This window comes from Pongo pygmaeus, chromosome 2, assembly GCF_028885625.2.
Source record: "Pongo pygmaeus isolate AG05252 chromosome 2, NHGRI_mPonPyg2-v2.0_pri, whole genome shotgun sequence".
Lineage (NCBI taxonomy): Eukaryota > Metazoa > Chordata > Mammalia > Primates > Hominidae > Pongo > Pongo pygmaeus.
Window position 1 is genome coordinate 62,528,953 of NC_085930.1, and position 19,738 is coordinate 62,548,690.

Here is a 19,738-nt window from a genome sequence, read left to right on the forward strand (position 1 = left end):
AGAAAGAACAAAAGAAAAAAAACCACTAAACGGTAAGTCAGGAGAGCTAACAGCTAAGAAAAAGATATATATATATGTGGAGGAGGAAATTAAATAAATAATATGAATACAGCTATATGTGATAACATGGATCAATCTTAGAAACCTATTTTTGCCTAAAAAGCAAGCTCTAAAAGACTATATAAGCTATGGTATCATTTTACAAAGCCCCCAAGCAGGCAAAACTAAACAATAGTTGTTTAGGGTCAACAAACATTTGTAGTAATTCTTCTTTTAGAAGTCCAGGTACTGAAATACATAATTTAGGACAGGAGGAGAACTGTAAAGAGTTAAAAAAGCACGGCAATGGTAATGTTCCCATTTTTATGTTGTGTGGCTTGTTCACAGGTAGTGTATTACTATGTGTCATAGCTTATATGTTTATTTTATATGAATAAAATATTACACAATAAAATATAAAATACAGAATATAAAAATATTGAAAGAAGTTTTTTAAAACCAGTGTTTCCAGATCCAGTCTTTGAGTTTTCCAGATTGAAAGGACTCATAAATTTTCCAGATTGAAAGACTCCTAAGGCTGCATACTTCTGAGTCTGCTGGGTACTTCCGAGTCCTATGTCTTGGGCTGCCAAGATGACCCACACCAAGGCCCATCATTGTACAACTTCAGGACAACAGAGACAAAGAGAAGAGGTTTTTTTTGAAATTCTAGAGAGAAAAACAGGTGATACCAAGAGGGTCAAGAATCAGAATGGCACCAGATTTTTTGTCAATACTGGAAGCTAAAAGCTAACAATACAAGAATACATGGGCAATTTATTTCCAACCTAAAATTCAGTACTCAGCCAAACTACCATTAAAGTATAAAGGTAAAATAAATTTTGGAATGGGCATAATTTCTGAAAAATTATCTTCCATGTACCCTTATTCTATAAGGCTCATAGAGTGTACATTTCAAGAAAAGAAAGGAATAAACCAAAAAGAGGATATGAAATCAAGGAATCAAAGAATGTTATTTATTAATAGATTAAGGAGTCCCAGAACAAAAGACGTGCAACACTCATGGAGAGTAGTCAATTCAGACTAGAGGAAAAGTGAGAGCTTCCAGAAGTATATCTCCAAGAAAAGCTGAAACTGAGAAGAGTAAATGCTGTTTTGAAAATATTGACAGATTTTGGGAGGATCGCTTGAAACTGGGGTCAGGGGTGGGGGGTCAAGGCTGTAGTGAGCTGCGACTGTGCTACGGCACTCCAGCCTGGGTGACAGAGCAAGACCCTGTCTAAAAAATATATATAAATAAGGCCGGGCATGATGGCTCACGCCTGTAATCCCAGCACTTCGGGAGGCCAATGCAGGCAGATCACCTGAGGTCAGGAGTTTGAGATCAGCCTGGCCAACATGGTGAAACCTCGTCTCCACTAAAAATGCAAAATTTAGTGGGTATGGTGGTGTGCACCTGTAATCCCAGCTACTCGGGAGGCTGAGGCAAGAGAATAGCTTGAACCCAGGAGGTGGAGGTTGCAATAAGCCAAGATCACGCCACTGAACTCCAGCCTGTGCAACAGAACAAGACTCCATCTCAAATAATAATAATAATAATAATATTAAAATTTAAAAAAAAGAAAATAATGAAAGATTTACAGTTCTTTGAGAATTTGGAGAGAACCCAATGACAGTTATAAACAATAAAAATTAAAGCAATTAACTCCAGAGACAGCAAAAAAGTGTATAAAAAGGGAAGTATAATCATATTATACTACAAAGCTCAAGTTGTAAATATATTTACATTGGCATAATGTAAGCAGCATATTGAAATATAACTAAAATTTTAATAAGATATGGATAGGAACAAGATAATAAGAAAGCTACATGATCATTTTCATTAAAGGAAGTCAAGATATCCAAAACAGAAAAAAAATTAGCAGCATAAGCATGTTATTTAGAAAATATTTAGATAAATTTCAGAATAAAAAATTAAAAGACCAAAAAGTTAAAATAAATTTTACTTGGGTTACATATGCTGGAAAAAAAAAAAAAAAAAAAAAAAACTTGTTCCTGAGAGCTTAAAAAACCTGGAAGATTAGGCCAGGAGCAGTGGCTCACACCTGTAATCCCAGATCACGAGGTCAGGAGATCCTGACCTGGCTAACCATCCTGGCTAACACAGTGAAACCGCATCTCTACTAAAAATACAAAAAGTTAGCTGGGTGTGGTGGTGGGCACCTGTAGTCCCAGCTACTCGGGAGGCTGAGGCAGGAGAATGGTGTGAACCCAGGAGGCGGAGCTTGCAGTGAGCTGAGATCGCGCCACTGCACTCCAGCCTAGGCAACAGACTGAGACTCCACCTCAAAAAAAAAAAAAAAAAAAAAAAATTCTGGAAGATTATATCAAATAAATCTACAGAAACTTGTTCACAAAAAATAACATTTAAAATAGTAGATTCACAAGCAAGTAAAATGTTTCATACTCCTAGTGTTGGAAAGCAGATATGACTTTTAAATTCCTGGTTTTAATAATTCTCTGTAAGACTAAGGACACAAACACATATCTGAAATAATATTAACTTCTTAATTTCATTTGTTCCTGTAGCTTACTGTTGGCCTAAAGCCACACAATTCAGCCTTCCTTTGTCAGGATGCATTTCAGAGCTTCCAGCTGTAATTTTTTAAATGGTATTGTAACAATACAGTATTGTGAAGCCACAGACAGTAAATGATAAGAGATACAAACTGACAGGAAGAAAAAAAAAATCTCCAGGGTGCAAAAGAAGAGAGAGAGAGGTAAAGACAGTATTTATAGAAAAATATTTAGTTAAAGTACTGAAATCCTACAAAAAAGAATGGCTTTTGGTATTTTCCACACTGAACATTAATGCATTTTGCAAACAATTTTCCCGGTTTCAGTAGTAGTCAATTCTTTTTTTACCTCTTTTTAGGTAAATCCCACTAAAACAGTACATTTCATCTTGATGTGACAAAGCAAGTTACTCATCTAAATAAGGACCCTGATTTTATTTAGTTTTACTGATTTTATGTAGAAAAACATTAGAGCTACAAATCCTCATAACGATGAAAACAACATGTGAAAGTCAAACTTGTCTTGAATTTCTGTACTAATCCACACATCTCTGCACCCTAAGGCAACAAAAGATAGTGATACAGAACTATGAGCAAAAATCAGGCTGGATGCGGTAGCACACACCTGTAATCCTAGCACTTTGGGAGGCCAAGGCGGGTGGATGGCTTGAGCTCAGAAGTTCGAGACCAGCCTGGGCAACATGGTGAAACCCCATTTCTACAAAAACATACAAAAATTACCTGGGCATGGTGGCAGGCACGTGTAGTCCCAGCTACTAGGGAGTCTGAGGTGGGAGAATCACTTAAACCCGGGAGGCAGGGGTTGCAGTGAGCCAAGATTGCACTACTGGGCAACAGAGTGAGAGGCACTGTCTCCCAAAAAAACAAAACAAAACTAAGCAAAAATTAAGATACATATATCACATACTAGTACGCAGAACCAAAACAGGTAATTTATACTGTGGCCTAAATCCTCCTGAATTATAATCGGATCACAAAACCTTTATACCCATTTTCATAAAGCTAAACTTCTGACAATAGAAAACAGCTTGCATTTTATCTTTATGCACAGAAACTTAAGCAAGTTCACCCTATATCTTAAGGCTCAATGGGCAAACATTCCTAAGAAGAATATGTTAATCTCACAAGTATTTATCTGCTTAAACTGAATTTGATTCTATGGTGTATGTAACTCATCACAAATTATATATTATAAAGACAATGTATGACACCAACGAATATGGAAGGAAGCTTATCAAAGCAATGTTTCAACTCATAAGCAATCACATTTACAACAACAAAATTAGGTAAATTGTTTCCTTCAGGTTTTTTGCATTTTTATAGAAAACAACGATTCTATGGAGCAGAAAACCTGGATACTGTTCTTTCACCTAGAAGAATGTATGGCTGTGTCTTGAACATCTACAATTGTTGAAACAAGTTTAATATTATTGGAAAGCCTGTGGTGAGCTTAAGGCAGAAAACAATGTTTAAGGTATTCTAGTCCCATCCTATGGTAAAATGGTTATTTAAATGTGCATTTGCACAGCTGCTTAACATATGAGTTTTTTAAATTAATAAACCAAGAGTATGCTCCCTAAGACTGTGTATGTTCTTCTAATAAGCTTCTATATCACTAAAATTCTAAAGCGTATTCCTCAGAGCATCCACATGGGGAAGGTTATATTGATCAGTTACTCTGATGCACTATTCCACTGTTAAGCTTATAAAGAAATGCTCAGAAACAAATAGATCAGAATTAGGATGCTCACTTTCATGGCCATTCATTTTACATATTTTTTATTTATTTTTAATTTTTTAGAGATAGGATGTCACTCTGTTGCCCAGACTGGATTGCAGTGGCACAGTCAATAACTCCCTGTAACCTCAACTCTTGGCCTCAAGTGATCCTCCTGCCTCAGCCTCCCAAGTAGCGTGGACTACAGGTGTATGCCACCACACCTGGCTATTTTTTTTTTAAATTTCTTGTAGAGACAGAGGTCTCACTATGTTGCCCAGGCTGGTCTTGAACTCCTGGCTCAAGTGATCCTCCTACATCAGCCTCCCAAAGTGCTGGGATTAGGGGCATGAGCCACTGTGTCCAACCATTTGAGAAAAGTGATCCTGAGATGGGAATTTTCTCAGCAAATCTTCAATAAATGCAAGACTATGCATTTTTTTAAAAAAGAAATCAAGTTTTGGGCCAGGAGCAGTGGCTCATGCCTGTAATCCCAGCACTTTGGGAGGCTGAGGTGGGCAGATCACCTGAGGTCAGGGGTTCGAGCCCAGCCTGGCCAACATGGTGAAACCCTGTCTCTACTAAAAATACAAAAACTAGCTGGGCGTGGTGGCATGCGCCTGTAATCCCAGCTACTTGGGAGGCTCAGGAAGGAGAATCACTTGAACCCAGTAGGTGGAGGTTGCAGGGAGCCCAGGTTGTGCCACTGCACTCCAGCCTGGGTGACAGAGCAAGACTCTGCCTCAATAAAAAAAAAAAAAGAAAGAAATCAAGTTTTGGTGATTCTTACTATTCAATACTCTTAGATTCATTACTACAGAAGGGCTTTTACCTTTGTGTTAACAATGAGAAATGGCTGGGCGTGGTGGCTCATGCCTATAATCCCAGCACTTTGGGAGGCCAAGGCGGGCAAATCACCTGAGATCAGGAAATCAAGATCAGCCTGGCCAACACAGTGAAACTCCATCTCTGCTAAATATACAAAAATTAGCTAGACGTGGTGGCACACACCTGTAATCCCAGATTCTCGGGAGGCTGAGGCAGAAGAATCACTTGAACCTGGGAGGTGGAGGTTGCAGTGCAACACTGCACTCCAGCCTAGGCAACAGAGCGAGACGCTGTCTCAAAAAAAAAAAAAAAAAAAAAAAAAAAAGCCAATGAGAAAAAAACAGGGCATTATGTAAAAGAGGAAAGAAGAACACCACAACTACAACAAAGAAACTCAAGCTGGTACTCTGTAGGACAACAATCACATCCACAATACTCAAATCAAATCTCTGGTACTGAGATTTCACTTTTAATACCCCTGTTCAAGATATTTTATTGAAGAAGCTATAAATTTATTGCTGGTTTATCTTCACTTGCTGGATTTCACAAAACAAATACCCCACCTCCCCCCAAAAAAGAAAAGGTAGAGACACTAAGGTTATTGTTTTTAAGGTGAGATAATTTTAAGCTTAAAAAGATGAGGCATATTTAAGACTTAAATCTAAAATGAAAAACTATAAAAACCTTTGAAGATAACCTAGGAAATACCATCTGGACATAGGACCTGGCAAAGACTTCATAACAAAGATGCCAAAAGCGATTGCAACAAAACCAAAAATTAACAAATGGGACCCAATGAAACTAAAGAGTTTCTGCACAACAGAAGGAAATATCAAAGAGTAAACAGCCTACAGAAGGGAAGAAAATACTTGAAAATACTTGCAAACTATACATCCGATAAAGGTCTAATATTCAGAATCTATAAGGAACTTAAATCAGACAACCCTCATTAAAAAGTGGGCAAAGGACATGAACGGACACTTTTCAAAAGATAACATTCATGCAGCAACAGGCTTATGAAAAAATACTCAACATCACTAATCATTAGAGAAATGCAAATCTAAACCACAATAAGATACCATCTCACACCAGTCAGAATGTCTATTATTAAAAAGTCAAAAAACAACAGATGCTGGTGAGGTTGTGGAGAAAAGAGAACACTTACACGCTGCTGGTGGGAATGTAAATTAGTTCAGCCATTATGGAAAGCAGTCTGGCGATTTCTCAAATAACTTAAAACAGAATTACCATTTAACCCAGCAATCCTATTATGTATATTCCCAAAGGAATATAAATAATTATTCCACAAAGACACATGCACATGTATGTTCACTGCAGCACTATTCACAACAGCAAAGACATGGAATCATCCTAAATGCTCATCAATGGTAGACTGGATAAAAAAAATGTGGTACATGTACACCACAGAATACTATGCAGCAATAAAAAATAGTGAGATCATGTCCTTACGGAGCTGGAGGCCATTATCCTACACAAACTAACAGAGGAACAGAAAACCATATACCTCATGTTCTCACTTTCAAGAGGGAGTTAAATATTTAGTATGGACACAAAGAAGGGAACAACAGACACCAGGGCCTACTTGAGGGTGGAGAGTGGGAGGAGGGTGAGGATCCAAAAACTACCTATTGGGTACTATCCTTATTACCTGGGTAATGAAATAATTTGTACAACAAACCCCTGCAACATGCAGTTTACCTGTTAAACAAACCTACCCATGCATTCCTGAACCTAAAATAAAAGTTAAAAAAAAAAAAAAGATGAAGCTATTCCATTTCTACTGAAGAAGAGATTATTCTTAAGGAAATAGTACTTATATATGTTAGAAGAAATTTAACAATTTGAAAATGTATTTACTAAGTCATCTGTGATAACAAACACTTTAATTGTTCATCCATTCTAAACTTGTCCTTAAGTTCTTTTCCCTTATTTTTTTTTTTTTTTTGGTATAATAAAGCAGAGTAAGTGATAAAAGTCCACTGTTGGAATAACTATTTATATATTTATTCTCCCAAAGAGTTGAGTTATAGGCTTGCATTTCCTATGTGGAAATGGCTTGACAATCAGAAACCATGAAATTTCTAAAGACATTAGGAGAAGACCTGAGCGTAAGGTTTAGATAAGATGCCAAACAATTTCCCAGTGTACTCCTGAGCCAGATCTTCACTCACAGGCTAATTTTCCTGCAGTGTTTTAATTTTAAGTATTCATCTGGTGAATTGCTATTTAAAGTGACAGAATCTTCGTTTCTCATCTTTTCTTTGTGATCTAACATAAGTTGTCATCTCTTTAAAATAACTTGTTTTGTTTGTTGTAAGCCTCATGGTAACCAAAATGCAAAAACCTGTAACAGATTCACTAAAAATAAAAAGCAGTGAATTAAAACATACTACCAGAGAAAATCACTTAACCACAAAGACAACAGTAAAAAAGGGATGAAAAGAGGAGTTACAAAACAACCAGAATATGCAATAAAATGGCAGTATTAAGCCCTTACTTATCAAAGATAACACTGAATGTAAACGGACTCAATTCTCCAATTAAAAGGCATAAAGTGGCTGAATGGACAAAGAAATAAGACCCACCTATATGCTGCCTACAAGGAACCCACTTCTCCTACAAAGATACACATAGACTGAAAGTGAAGGGGTGGGGAAAATATAGTCTATGCAACTGGAAAACAAAAAAGAGTAGGAGTAACTATACTTACATCAGATAAAATAGATTACAAATCAGAGACTATAGGAAGAGACAAAGTAGGTCACTATATAAAGATAAACTGGTCAATTCAGGAAGCCAATGTAACAATTATAAGTATCTATGTGTCCAACATCACAGCTCCCAAGTACATGAGGCAAACATTAGTAGATCTAAAGGGAGAGATAGACTGATAGACTGTAATACAATACTAGTAAAGAAAGTCAGCACCTCATTCTCAATAATGGACAGATCATCCAGACAGAAAATCAACAAAAAGACACCAAAGTTAAAGCAGACACTACACTTAATAGGCCTAATTGACATTTATAGAACACTTCACCCAACTGCTGCAGAATACACATTCTTTTCATCACCACAAGGGAACATTCTCCAGAAGAGACCATATCTTAAACAAATCTCAACAATTAAAAAAAAAAATAAATCATACTAATTTTTCTGACCACAATGGAATAAAGCTAGAAATGAGTAACATTCACAGCAACAGAAAAAACTCTTAAATTTATATGGAACCACAGAAGACATTGAATAGCCAAAGAAATCCTGAGCAAAAAGAACAAAATGGGAGGCATCACACTACCTGACTTCAAAACATACTATAAAGCAATAGTAAACATATTAGCACGGTACTGGCATAAAAACACACAGACCAATGGAACAGAATGGAAAACCCAGATGTAAATCAACACATTTATAGCCAACCCATTTTCAACAAAGGCACCAAGAATATACAATGGGGTAAGAACAGTCTCTTTAATAAATGGTGCTGGGGAAAATGGACAACCACCTGCAGAAGAATGGAACTACACCCCTATCTCTGAACATATACAAAAATCAAATCAAAATGGATTAAAGACTTAAATCTAAGACTGGAAACTATGAAACTACTAGAAGAAATCATTGGGGAAATGCTACAGGACATTGGTCTGGACAAGGATTTTCAGTGTAAGACCTCAAAAGCACAGGCAACCAAAGCAAAAACAGACAAATGGGATCACATCATGCTAAAAAGCTTCTGCACAGCAAAGGAAACAATCAACAAAGTGAAAAGACAATCCACAGAATGGGAGACAATATTTACAAACTATCCATCTGACAAGGGATTAATAACCAGAATACATAAGGAACTCAAAACAACTCAATAGCAAAACAAATTCAATTTTATAATGGGCAAAAGATCTGAATAGTCATTTCTCAAAAGATGGCACACAAATGGCCAACAAGTATATGAAAAAATGCTCAATATCACTAATCATCAGAGAAATGCAGATCAAAACCACAATGAGACATCACATCACCCCAGTTAGAATGGCTTTTATCAAAAAGACAGGGAATAACATGCTGGGGAGGATGTGGAGAAAGGGGATGTATACTGTTGGTAGAAATGTAAATTAGTACAGCCACTATGGAAACCTTTACGGAGGTTCCTTTAAAAATCAACAATAGAACTACCGTATGACCCAGGAATTCTACTACTGGGTATATAGCCAAAAGAAAAGAAATCAAGATATCAAACAGACATCTGCATTGCCATGTTTATTTGCAAGCGCTATTCACAATAGCCAAAACATGGAATCAATGTAACTGCCCATCAGTGGACAAATGAATAAAGAAAATGTGGTATACAAACACAATGAAATATTATAAAGCCATAAAGAAGAATGAAATCCTTTCATTTGCAGCAACATGGATGGAAATGGAGCTCATTTTGTTAAGTGAAATAAGCCAAGCAAGATAAATATCACATGTTCTCACTCATATGTGGGAGCTAAAAAATAGTGGATCTCATGAAAATAAAGAGTAGACTAGTGGTTACCAAAGGCTGGGAAAGGTAAGGGAGAGGGAGAGAAGGAGAGAGGTTGATTAATGGGTACAAATAAACGGGGTCTGACAGAAGAAATAGAAGAAATAAGACCTAATGTTTGATAGATCAGTAGGGTGATTATAGAAGATAATAATTCAAATGTTTCTAGCACAAAGAAAAGACAAGGCCAGGCATAATGGCTCAGGCTTGTAATCCTAACACTTTAGGAGGCTGAGATGGGAGGATTGCTTGAGCCCAGGAATTTGAGATCAGCCTGGTCAACATACCAAGACCCCATTTCTACAAAAAATAAAAAATAAGCCAGGTGTGATGGTGCACAACTGTAGTCCCAGCTACTAGAGAGGGTGAGGCAGGAGGATTGCTTGAGCCAGGAATTTGAGGTGGCAATGAGCTATGACTGCACCACTGCGCTCCAACCTGGGTGACAGAGCGACAGCCTGTCTAAAAAGAAAAAAGAAAAAAGAAAAAGACAAGACAAATATTTAAGGTGACAGATATCCCAATTACATTGATTTGATGTTCATAAGTTATATAAATGTATTAAATGATCACATGTACCCCCAAAATATGTAAATTATATATCAATTTTAAAAGATAAAATTTAAATTAAAAAAAAGGCAAGCACATTTGAATCAGGTTTCTGGGGCACAGTGTCAACTGTTATTAAAACCAAAACAACCTTATTGACCAAAGTAAAAATCTTTGTTTTTCACCCGTAAGAGTCGGCCGGGTGTGGTGGCCCATATCTCTAATCCTAGCATTTTGGGAGGCTGAGGTGGGAGGATCGCTTGATCCCAGGAGGTCAAGGCTGCAGTGAGCTGTGATCAAACTACTGCACTCCAGCCTGGGCAACAAAGAAAGATCCTGTCTCAATCAATTAATAATATCTGTGAACTTTAAGATCATGAAATTACCAAATCAAAAAATCTGACAGAAAAGAATATTTACTATCTTATTATCCAAAGGGAAATAAATTGCTAACAAGAATTTCTTCCTTCTAGGCCCTTAGAGACTATCCCACATCTTCATATTTTGATTTTCAGAGTGGCTGAAGTTTCTGTTAAGCTGAGAATTTTTTGTTTTCTTTTTTAGATGGAGTCTCACTCTGTCACCCAGACTGCAGTGCAGTGGTGAGATCTCTGCTCACTGCAACCTCCACCTCCTGGGTTCAAGTGATTCTCATGCCTCATCCTCCCAAGGAGCTGGAATTACAGGTGTGCACCATCACACCCAGCTAATTTTTTTTTTTTTTTTGAGATGGAGTCTTGGTCTGTCACCCAGGCTGGAGTGCAGTGGCGTGATCTCGGCTCACTGCAACCTCCGCCTCCCAAGTTCAAGCAATTCTCCTGCTTTAGCCACTGGAGTAGCTGGGACCACAAACATGTGCCACGCCTGGTTAATTTTTGTATTTTTAGTAGAGACGGGGTCTCACCACGTTGGCCAGGCTGGTCTCAAACTCCTGACCTCAGGTGATCCACCCACCTCGGCCTCCCAAAGTGCTGGGATTACAGTCGTGAGCCACCGTGCTGGGCCTTTTTTGTATTGTTAGTGGAGATGGGGTTTCACCATGTTGGTAAGCTGGTCTCGAACTCCCAACCTCAAGTGATCCGCCCACCTCAGCATCCCAAAGTGCTGGGATCACAGGCGTGAGCCCCAGCACCTGGCTGGGAATTATTTTTTAAGAAAAAAAAAAATAAATAAAACTTCTTTAAATTTCTGTGATCAGCAGACATCAGTTTTAAATAAATTTTTAAAGAAAAGTTTTAAAGAAATTTTTAAAGAAAAGTTTTAAAGAAACTTTAAATTTTCTTTAAAAAAGTTTCTAAGAAACTTTTAAAGAAACGTTTTAAAGAAAACTTTCTGCAAATTGAGCACTGATTAAAAAAACAAAGATATCTGAAGGGCTAATAAATGACTGAATTCTTCAACATGCCACAATTCTTAATTATTCTGAAGAATACGGCTATACATTAAATAAATAATACTATAAATACAAAGTAAGAAAAATGAGGTGCTGAAGTACATGGCATCAGTGTTGGGAAATGATGTAGGTGACATTTGGTTCATCTCTAACACCAATTTAAAAAGGTAGAAGTTGAGGCTGGTCCAAGTGCAGTAGTGCTTACAACTAATTGATCACAACCAGTTACAGATTTCTTTGTTCCTTCTCCAGGCCAAACAGTTCACCTGACTAGCCTAAGACGAAATGAAATAAAATGTAGAATGTGAAAGGTTCTCATTCTTTTTCTTTCTTTCTTTTTTTCTTTTGAGACAGAGTCTCACTCTGTCACCCAGGCTGGAGTGCAATGGCCCAATCTTGGCTCACTGCAACCTCCGCCTCCCGGGTTCAAGTGATTCTCCTGCCTCAGCCTCCTGAGTAGCTGGGATTACAGGTGTGCACCACCACGCCAGGCTAATTTTTTTATTTTTAGTAGAGACAGGGTTTCACCATGTTGGCCAGGCTGGTCTCGAACTCCTGACCTCAGGTGATCCACCCGCCTCGACCTCCCAAAGTGCTGGGATTACAGATGTGAAGGGTTCTCATTCTTAAAAGTAAATATATTAGAAATTAGAAGTTAAGTTCTCTAGAAAAAGTCTTTTTACTAACAGTCTCAAAATGACTAAGCATCTGTATTATTTTACTGCCTGTAAAAATTTCAATTACTCTGAATTAAACTCTACAACTTATGCCAAATAAAAATGAAAGATGAAATGTAAGTCAGATCACAAAAAGGAAAAACAATTTCAAACTGGAGTTGTGCTGACCATAAGCATATAATACTTCAGAATTAGGAAAGTTCTATTCACTACTGTAATCAGATCTCGGCATTGTGTTCTGTTCTGGAGACTAGAATTTAAGCAGAACGCTAAAGAACGGGAACAGTTAGAGTTGATGGACCAGTATGACTAAGTACTCAAAATTATGATGCGAATGAATAACCCGGGGCTTGCTTCAGCAGCCCATATACTAAAATTGGAATACAAAGAAGATTATCATGGCTTCTGAAGAGGATGACACAAAAACTCGTGAAACACTCCATATTTTTTATGGACATTGGGGTCCTTAGTGAATTGTTGAAACCACAAATTTAATGGTGTGTGCCACCAAACCCAGCTAAGAATCTACTTGATGTCAAGTTTCCCAGTGGAACCCAGGGAGGCTACGGATTCATTTAATATCCCAAAGAACCTCAGAATCTCTTACCTAGAAGGTGTTTATGCCATTCCTTAGATGAGCCTTCTCCTTGAACTATCTACTTCAGGCCTTGAAGACGCCTACTAGATTATTCTTGGCAAGACCTACAGTAGCAAAGAGCAGTGGTCAAAAGCATGACTTCTAGAGCTAGAAAGACTTGGTTCTGACATCCATTACAAACTTCTTACCAATTGCGTAAACATGATAAGTCATTCCAACTTCATCTTGTTTCTTCACTTATAAAAATAGAGATAGTAATACTTCACAGTACAGTTGTTTGTAGTGAGAATTCACTACTGCATCCCAAACACTTAAAATGCCTGGATCAAAAAATGTTAAATTAAAAAAAAAAAAGAATATCCCAAGGACTAGGGATTATTAGTCTGGAGAAGGGATTATTCAGGAAGAGACACAATGTGAAGGCAATTCATGCCTGCAGAGGCATTACATATTCTGATTGGCCCTAACTGGAGAAATACAGGGTACCAGATTCAGATTAATATATTAGATTTGTCTAACAGAGGCACAAGTAGAATAGGCTGCTTTGGGAGATTCTGAGAGGCCAGACAACCGTTTAGGGAGAATGTTAGAGAGCTATAAATGAAACAACTGTAGAAATCTCTCCCAATCTAAGATTTGTGTTAAAGAAAGGCTCAAAAGGAGAAGTGGAACTTTCTTTGGACAACGCTCCAGCACTCTTATCTTACCCTTCCCAGATGGTTATAGCAACTTGGCAGAAAAAAAACAACAGAATTAAAAACAATCAATGCTATTAACCACCAGATTACAGGCCAGTAAGACTGCATGGAAGCAAAGATAAACCAGCCAATTACCTCTCACTTCCTACTTTTAAGCACTGTTTGGAGGTTAGTAAGAGGTGGCGACTTCCAGCAATTTCATTGTGGCCTTTTGATAGTACATAAGGAAAGCAGTGGGAAACCGACTTTTTTCTTTCATCTAAGTTTCTACTTTAAGAGTTAATTATGAAGCCTCAAATCTTGCTTCAATTTTAACTAAGACCAACTGTTCAAGTTTTTTTCTTATGTGTTCTAGGAAAATTACTTGGCAGATTATCAACTTTTTGACAGTCTGTATCATTCTAAGATCTATATTCTCTGCCTTTATATTACACTCCCCACACTAAGTACATGATAAAAGCTATCAATATTGAGGCATCTGTGCTGTAGATGTGTAGATGCAGATGTAGATGTGTAGATGTGCAAAGAGCTTAGACTCAGCCATGAACTAGCTCTCTAGTCTTAGACAGGTTTTAAATTTTTCCCTAAGCACTAATTACTTCATTTTTTTTTAAAGATATTGACCTGCCCCAAAACACTCACATGCAAATTAAACTGCAAAGTATACATGGAAAGGATCTTACATACATTAGACACTCAAATATTTGTTAAGAATGATCTGATATAATGATATAAAAACAAATTCACTTCAACAAAATTCTTGCAAAGAATACTATCAACTACATGGAAAAGATTCCCAATTAAAGTTCATTTTATGAGTTCATTAAAATTCAGCATTTCCAGGGCAGGTTTCTTGGTGTCTTAAGGCAACAAGATAACAGAGGGATGGTTCTCATCATCATCACTCTTTCTTACTATAACTCTGCAACATTTTATGTGGTTAGTAAGAAACTTTAATTATGGGCCCTATTTTCCATCCCACCCTCAAACTCACAATGCAGAAATAACTCCATGAAGACTATTTAACCAGCCATCTCACTAAATATAAGAGTCCTTGGCCACATGCAGTGGCTCACACCTGTAATCCCAGCACTTTGGTAGGCTGAGGCGGATGGATGACTTGAGCCCAGGAGTTCAAGACCAGCCTGGGCAACACCGCAAAACTCCTCTACAAAAAAATACAAAAATTAGCCGGGTGCAGTGGCACTCACCTGTGGTCCCAGCTACTTGAAGAGGCTAAGGTGGGTGGTCACTTGAGCCTGGGAGGTCGAGGCTGCAGTTAGCTGTGATCACACCACTACACTCCAGCCTGGGTGAAAGAGTGAGACCCTGTCTCAAATATAAATACATATATTTATATATATTTATGAGGCCTTATTTTTTAGGCATTGTAAATAACTATTTTGTTATTATTTTGTCTAGACATCTGAGAATCCAGGATGTCACTGCTCATATTTTAATGATGAATGGGATTAAAATAACTTTAGGGAATCATTTCAGTATTTGATATCCACTGTTACCCATCTGAAAATGATGGCAAAAGTTGTTTAAAAGTAATAACATAAGAACCAGGCATGGTGGCACATGCCTATAGTCCTAGCTACTCAAGAGACTGAGGTGGGAAAATCCCTTGAGCCCAGAAGTTCGAGGATGCAATGAGCCATGATTGCACCACTGCACTCTAGCCTGGGCATTAGAGCGAGACCCCAACCCCAACTCAAAAAATACATAATAACATAAGAAACCAGAGGTAGTGATGAAATCAGTCTTTGTCACTGCTCTTAGATTTCTGCCTTTGTTCAAACAAGCTGATCTAGCAACCAATCTTTGAAAAAAGGAAAAACTTTCCTTTCCCCTTTTCTTATTTCCTGCTTGAAAGAACTGGCGTTCTTCAATTCTCTGGCATGCTCAGCCAGGTAAAGAGGCAAGAATGCTGAACACAGAACAAGAGGGAACCCAGGGATCTGGTCCTGGCATCACTCATAATTAACTGTATAACTTCAGGCAGGTTTTTAACATCTCTGGACCTGTAAAATCAGGAGTTTGATTAGAATTAATCAAAGTAGCTTAATAGGCCTAACAGTCTGAGTCTGGTAGTCACTTGGCAGCAGCCAGTGATCTACTGACTAGAAATCATTTGTGGTGCAAGGAACTCATTTTGCAACTCAAGACTTTTGAATTCTTAGCTTCCTCATTATTACAGTTTTGAAATCTGAGTCAGGGTTTCTTATTCCAGTAAGATGTTACTATGACAAAATAAAAAGATTTGCCATAACTTTAATTTTTAAAATACAACATTTTAGGCCAGCATAGTGGCTCAGGCCTGTAATCTCAGCACTTTGAGAGGCTGAGGCAGGTGGATCATTTGAGGTCAGGAGTTTGAGACCAGCCTGACAAACATGGTGAAACCCCATCTCTACTAAAAATATAAAAATTAGCCAGGCGTGGTGATGTGCGCCTGTAATCTCAGCTACTCGGGAGGCCGAGGCAGGAGAATCGCTTGAACCCAGGAGGTGGAGGTTGAAGCGAGCCGAGATCATGCCACTGCACTCCAGCCTGGGCAACAAGAGCGAAATTCCATCTCAAACAAAACAAAACAAAAATAACATTTTATATATTTAAAATTTTGTTTAGGAACATATTCTCAAAGTCGATGTATATACAAAGTGAGAGACACCTATTAATGCATAATGTATATTAATTGTGACCCTGAAGTACAAAAGTTCAAAAATAAAATCTAGCCTGCTCACATTGACCAACAGGATCATAGGCTACGATAACATCAAAATAAGTCAATTTTTAACAAACACCGACTTAGTTCACCATTGTGCTAACTTGCCAAAGTTGCCTTTCTTGAGAAAAAATGCTGTACTGAGATCCCTGAAAAACAAACAAACAAACAAAAAAACAGTCTGCTCTAGTAATTACCTTACACAAAACACAATCTTGGCCTATCCCTCTGTCTATCTATCTATGACTCTTTGGAAGCAAGACCTTATATTAGCGTTCTGGATAAACCAAAGAGTAGTGGACTTTGGATACTAAAATTCTCCTCCTCTACTCCTAAGATTCAAAGCTATTGATAAAGTACCCAAATCTCTGATGAATAAAAGGGAAAAGCAGAAATGAGGTCACATACTATATGCCTTTAGAGTCTGATTACCCTAAAGCCTGTGACCATTTTGTTGTATAAAGGAAAAAGAGGTTAAAGAGCGAACTCTGCTTTCCATTACGTTGAGCCTTCATCATAAAAGGCTCTGAACAGAAAGAAAGTAACTCAGACTTTAAAAAACAAACAAACGAACTTTGGCTGGGCGCGGTGGCTCATGCCTGTAATCCCAGCACTTTGGGAGGCTGAGGCAGGTGGATCACTAGAACCTGGGAGGTGGAGGTTGCAGTGAGCAGAGATCATGCCGCTGCACTCCAGCCTGGGTGACAGAGTGCGACTCTGTGTCAAAAAAAACCAACCAAACAAACAAAAAAAACAAACTTTAAGGAGCATCCCTATGATATTACACTTTGCATAACAAATTTACCAAGGTTAGGAACAGTTAGCTTATCTGTACCTTCACTTCTACTCTTACAAGAACTATATTTGATGCCCACATGAGATCATTAAGGATAATCAAAATATCTTTGGGGCCAATGAATACATATTTATATTAAAGGAAACTCAGTATTGGGGGAAGGGACGTAGCCATAAACATTCTGGCCTTCAGAGGTAGGGTCAATAAACCTGTAAGTTACTTGCTTTGGCAATCAAATTTTGCTATGTAAAGTATCTTTAAGGGAGAACAATTAGAAAGCCAAAATACATCTTCATCTCTAACTTATGCCCACTTTTCCAGTTCCATATTATTAAAGGCCTACAAGACATTCTCTTCACAGTAGGTGTCAGCCACTCAACTGAAACTAAATGGTTTTCTTTAAAAAATACAATTTTTCAACTGTTTAGTGGAAATGGACAATATTTTCTGATTCTCCCAAGCAAACTTCAGATTTTAAAATTTTTTATTCTAACATTGTTATCAAATCCTACCTGTTCTTCTATTGTCCATTCCACTTCCACAGTTATCAATTCAGCTCAATATTTATAAGAGCACTATCACTATTTAATAGTCACTGTGCTCAAGCTAGCCCATATCCTAATGACTTTCTGTACTAATTAAATTATCACCCCGGGGGGTTAATCAATGTCCTGTCAGGCATCCATTCCCTCACTTCCACCTACCAATCCTCGCCTAGGGTACCACCTGGTGGTCAACAACATGAATTATCCTTTTCCCCACTTCACTTCTTCCCCACTGGGAGAACAGTACACCTGCCTTACTAGTTTTGCTTATAGTTCAACTAATTCAAACTTAGAAATCTTTTTATTTGAACACATACATCTCCCTCAAACTTCTTCCACTTTTCTCTATCTTCCAGGTACAGCCAGGCATTACAAAAATTTCCCTTTCCTTCTGCCTATACTATAAGTGATCCAAAAAGCTTCCCTCATTGCAGCCTAATATACACTGCTTTTCCTAAATCTGGCTATAAATAAGAAAATGATATAGTGAGCTCTGAAGTGATATTAACCTTAATAGAGAACCTGAATCCATAACTTCCAAACTTTCCCTTTAGAAGCTCCAAAGTTTACATCTATCTTTTTTGGTGGGGGGGTGGCAGGGGGTTGAGACAGGGTCTCACTTTGTTGCCCAGCCTGGAGTGCAGCAATAAAAAGGAACAAACTATCAACACATTCAACAACAGTTGAATCCACAACAGTTGAAAAGTATTACACTAAATGAAAGAAGTCAAACACAAAAGACTGCATGATCTAATTTTTTAGGAAATTCTAGAAAAGGCAAAACTATAGCAATAGAAAGCAGATCAGCAGCTACCAGAGGCCACCAGTTGGGTAAGAGGGACTGACTGCAGCCAAGGGGCATGAGAAATCATTATTTGGGGGTAATGGGAACGTTCTGTATAATGACTGTGTTATTATGAAACTACACATTTTTCAAAACTAGTCAAGATGTACACTTAAAACTGGTGGATTTTATTGTAAGTATATGCTAGTAAAGTTGACAAAGCATTAAAGAAACAATGTTATGAAAGAAGTTTTCATTTTGCCCTCTTTCTCTTGAAGTTTTCCAATAAAATCTGCTTTACTTACACTTTTTCTTTTTAACATAAAAGTCTATAATCCCCGAATCACTAGCAGTAAATTCCTTAATGTTCTCTGGTAAAGGCTGAAGATTAAGACAAGGTATATAGCTGCACTGTCAATCTTTACTGCCAACTAGTTTGGGTAATCAGTGACCAAATATTCTTTTTATTTCAAAGATAACTAATATAGGCTGGACACGGTGGCTCATGCCTGTAACCTGAGCACTTTGGGAGGCTGAGGTGGACGGATCACTTGAACTCAGGAGTTTGAGACTGGCTGGGCAACAAGGCAAAATCTCCTCTCTACAAAAAAAAAAAAAAAAAAATTGGCCAGACATGCTGGCATGCACCTGTAGTCCCAGCTACTCAGGAGGCTGAGGTGGGATGATCACCTGAGTCTGGGGAGGTTAAGGCTGCAGTGAGCCATGATCGCACCACTGCACCCCAGCCTAGGTGACAGTAAGACCCTGTCTCCAAAAAAAAAAAAATGAATATACACATAAATATATGGTACTTTTCTTCATTTAAATTTTTTGAATTTTAATTCACATCATTATTTTGACAGGTTTAAAGTGATTTACTGTCCATTATCTATATGTTTTAAATATCATATTTAGGAAAGATTTAAAGTTCTAGACTCAATATTTATATTTCCAGGTAACTTAATATCCAATAAAAAAAAAACCTTAGGAAAAGTTTAAGGTACTAGACTCAGTATTTATATTTCCAGGTAACTTAATATCCAATAAAAAAAAAACCTTAGGAAAAGTTTAAGGTACTAGACTCAGTATTTATATTTCCAGGTAACTTAATATCCAATTAAAAAAACCTAACTGTACTGCAAGCAGACACAGAATGAAAATGATCAAATAAAAACCTTAAGGAATACACAAAAGTAATGATGAAAGATAGTTGAATGGTAACTTACAAGGCAGACCTAGCCCACAAATGTGTTCAGTGTGGCTTGCATATCTGTTAAAAATC

The 19,738-nt window shown here is 37.6% G+C and overlaps 1 protein-coding gene and 1 non-coding gene across 19 annotated transcripts in view; one reads left to right on the forward strand and one right to left on the reverse strand.

Annotated features, from left to right (window-relative positions):
- Positions 1-19,738, reverse strand: part of TMCC1 (transmembrane and coiled-coil domain family 1) — a 244,635-nt gene that overhangs the window by 157,224 nt on the left and 67,673 nt on the right. The window lies entirely within an intron of this gene.
- Positions 12,651-12,753, forward strand: LOC129034348 (U6 spliceosomal RNA). Its single transcript, XR_008501848.1, has one exon. It is a non-coding gene; the product is annotated as a U6 spliceosomal RNA (small nuclear RNA).